Source organism: Chinchilla lanigera, unplaced genomic scaffold, assembly GCF_000276665.1.
Source record: "Chinchilla lanigera isolate Chin_1 unplaced genomic scaffold, ChiLan1.0 scaffold00019, whole genome shotgun sequence".
Taxonomy (NCBI): domain Eukaryota; kingdom Metazoa; phylum Chordata; class Mammalia; order Rodentia; family Chinchillidae; genus Chinchilla; species Chinchilla lanigera.
This window is the reverse complement of record NW_004955420.1, coordinates 27206913-27210633: the sequence shown is the minus strand read 5'-3', so window position 1 is coordinate 27210633 and position 3721 is coordinate 27206913.

The window sequence follows — 3721 nt, the reverse complement described above, 5'->3', positions numbered from 1 at the left end:
AGAGATAGCCAGAGAGGTGGCACATGGCTGTAAGCCCAGCACTCAGAAGGCTGAGACGGGGGGATCACTGCAAGTTCAAGGCTAGCTTGAGCTGCATAGCGCAGGGCACCTATTCATCACAAGCCTTTGAAATTTTGGTTGGTGGGCATCTGTTGCTTTGAGACAGTCGTTCCTTCTTCATCCCTTGGTCTTGCAGGGTGGCAGGGGGTTCTAGACAGAGCCGAGAAACGGGCTTGGTTGCTGCTAGGTGTGCTCAGGGCCCCATCGTCTCACCTGCCCCGTCACCTTTTGCCCCAGACTTTGGGGGTGGCATCATGCCAGTGCATGGGCTCATGGCATTTTGCCCTCTTGGAGTTTGTGTGGGGACATGGCCTTGCCATGTGTGGGGTCCTGGCCAGAAAACAGCCATGCCACTGCAGCTGTCAGGCTCAGTAGTGGCAAGCCCAGGCCCCTTGCTCTTTCGGGACTTTGTCCCTCTGTCTAGAGCCCACTTCTTGGAGTGAGTGGGTTCCAGTCTGAGCTCAGGACAACCCGAGAAACCTCAGCTGCACAGGAAAGTTAAGGGACTGTCTCGGTGGGTCTGCGGGGACCTCGGAGGCCCCAGAGTAGAATGGATGGCCCGAGCCCCCACAGTACGTCTCAGATTCCAGACAGGAAGATGCAGACTTCACTGAACTCAAGGCCACGTTGGCCTCGTGGCGTGGTGATAAACTGGGGTTGATGGGTGACTCAGAGTTGGTGCCTCCCCCGACTCTGGCGAGGACTTTGTCAGAACTTCTGTGCCACATCCAGTGCTAGGGATTTGCCAAGTTTGTGTCCTTAAAATAAAGTGGGTTCCAAGACAGGAGGCAGAGAAGTGGAAAATGTGATTTTTCTTGATTGGGTAATTTAAGAACCACGCAGCAGGCAGGAGCCATTTGGGGCCAAAGAGCTGTTCATTTAAAGTGTTTATCGACACCTGGAAATAGGAATTAAACTTCCGGTGCTATTTTCACAGCACTTTACGCTACATAATTTCATAATGGTGACACAATCCAGGCAGATACCAAGAGGAGAGTTCCAAAGTCACTTTTTTTTTGGCTGGGTTTCCTTAGTGGAAACACTCAGCATCTCACACCAGCAAGAGCTGGAGGAGAGCGGGGAGCCCACGGGTCACCCTGTGGAGGGCCCTGGGTGGCTCCCGGTGCGTGTGCTGCCGCCTGATTACCTCCAGGCAGGCTCAGTCTCTGCTGGTGATCACACTTCCTTTGGGCTTGGAGCCCTGCTGTCTCCCGCTCTGAGGAGGACTGAACTGGGAGATTTCCTCTCCACCCTTGAGGGATTCTACTTGGACCTGATCATCGTCAGTAGGCCCAGGGCTCCTCCAGGACCTGGGGCCCTGGACAGGGCCTGGAATTGTGAGGGGGACATCTCAGCAAAGTTATCGCTCAGAACACCGTGGAAGAACCATCTCTGGCTTCAGTGTGTGGAGGCAGAGTGATAGGAATCTCTGCCTCCCTCCCAGACAAACATTTGTGGGGAAAACTTGACCCTTAAAAATGTCCCTGGTCCTCACTGCCCCTCCCAGGACAGGGATACTCAAGCATGAGGAGTCGTATTTCCCTCGGAGGTTCTGTGGACAGCAGATCCCCTTGCCAGAGAAGTCCCAACGCATGGATGTGTTCATGTCCGAGGTCCAGGGCTCCTTGGGGCCGCTGATCCCTGACCCTGACCCTGGGGTATGGGGAAGCCAGCCACAGACACAACAAAAAGAGAGAAGTCTCTCTGATGGTGTCTTAGTCGTTTTGCTGTTCCTGGGACACAATACTCGGACGCCCACAATTTAAGGAGGAGGGGTTTGGTTTGGCCTGGGGTTTCAGAAGGTGCAGTCCCTGGTCGCCTGGCATCAAAGCAGAAGCGGCGTGGTGGAAGGGCGTGCTGAAGTACAGCTGCTCACCCCGGGGCAGCCAGGAGGCAGAGAGAGGGAGGAGCCAGCAGCACAGTCGGCCCTGAACTCATCCCTGAGTGGATGAACTGATGAGCCCCGCGCCCCATGATCCAGCCACTTCCACACGCCGAGACTTGGGGACATTCTAGACATAAACCACATCCTGGTCCTAACCTGCCACGCTCTGTGCTCTCTCATCTCCACTTCTCCAGCAGCGGCACCCCGGAGGTGACCCCGCAGCCTGCGGCCACCTGCAGCCTCTCGGCATGGTGCGGCGGGGCAGCTGGTGTTGTGAATCAGGCCGTTGCCAATCAGAGAACGGCTACTTCACAACACCAGGGTCTCACCCCACCACAGCAGCGCTCGGGACCGGAACCAGCACAGCGCCCGGCCCACCCTCCCCAGAGGGCCGTCACGGGACCTCTCCTGCTCCTGGTCCCTGGTGTGGCCCCACAGCAACTCTTGGCATCCTGAGGCTGCCGTTCGCCCCAGCACAGATAGCTCTCCTCTTCAGAGAAAGCCACTCCTGGCCACCTTAGCTTCCCCTAGGCCTGGGAGGAGTTCAGTCCCACCCAACTCAGCATTTCCTGATGGGTACGAGGAGCCCACAGTATCGGGAGCTGCCACCTTTGTTTTGACCCTTTGCATAGAGCAAAGGGAGGGCGGGGGGACCTCGGTACAGGATGGTGGCCTCGGGGGACACCCTCGAAGGCTGCCTGGGGCTTCCTGTCTGTGTATAGGAAGGGACATCCCTATTTCCTAGCGGGCCCAGGCCCCTGAAGCGTCACCTCCTCGCTGTGAGCAGGCGGAGGGCTCCCCAGCTTTCCGCCGGGCACACTTGCCGTGTGAATGCTGGCGAGCACCAGGCCAGAGGCTGTCCCCGGCGCACCGCTGGCCTGTCAGTGTCTCCCTGCTGGGAATGCGTGCCATTACCTGTGCTGGCGGCGGCTGCCTCTCCCTGGGGACCCTTCAGGGCTGAGTGGTTTTATGACACCACCATTTCCAGAATCTAGGCGGAAGTCCCGAGACAGCGTGGCAGGGTTGTCCACGGTCCCCGGGTCACTCAGGAGAAGAAGGGCCACCTTCCTCTGGCTGTGTAGATGACAGAGGCCCGGGACTGTTCTGGTGACCCTGGGTGATGCACAGGGCTTCTGCTGCTGTCCCTGAGAACCAGAGAGCGGGACAAGAGGACACGCCACACAAGCAGCGCCAAGGTCACACAGCAGACAGGGCCTGGGCTAACCAGGGCCACCTGGGTGGCTGTCACGCTGGAGTCTGGGAAGGTGAGTCCCCTGCGAATACCCAGACCCCCTCCCGACGGGATGCAGTGGGCACTTGCGCTGCTCCCGAGGGTCAGGACGGTCTCCGCCGTTTCCTTAGGTGTAAACTGCACATCTCCAAATCGCTGAGAGCCCGGCTGCCATCTGGCTGCCCTGCCAGGAACAAGGTCCAGGCCAGTGCCTCCGGGTCTGCAGGTGGGAGAGCAGAATTCCTGGATCCCCAGTGGGGGCAGCGAGCCGGGCTGCTGGCTGTCACTGATCCTCACAGGCTCTCGGGGGTTCGGTTCCCACCCCAGCCTTGCCTCTTCTACATGGGCTTCTCAAGGTGTACCCCAACACGGGGACCCCACGCTGCTCCTTCGGGTGCTTCCAGTCCTCCCCGCACGCAGCCCCGCCCCACCCAGGCCTTTCCCTGGAGCTCAGACCCCACCGGCGTCACCCCCAGGACCAGGCCAGGGACCCCCTTCCTCTCCCGTGCTCAGCCCGCCCCGCCCCAGCCCCAGAGCAGCTGGCT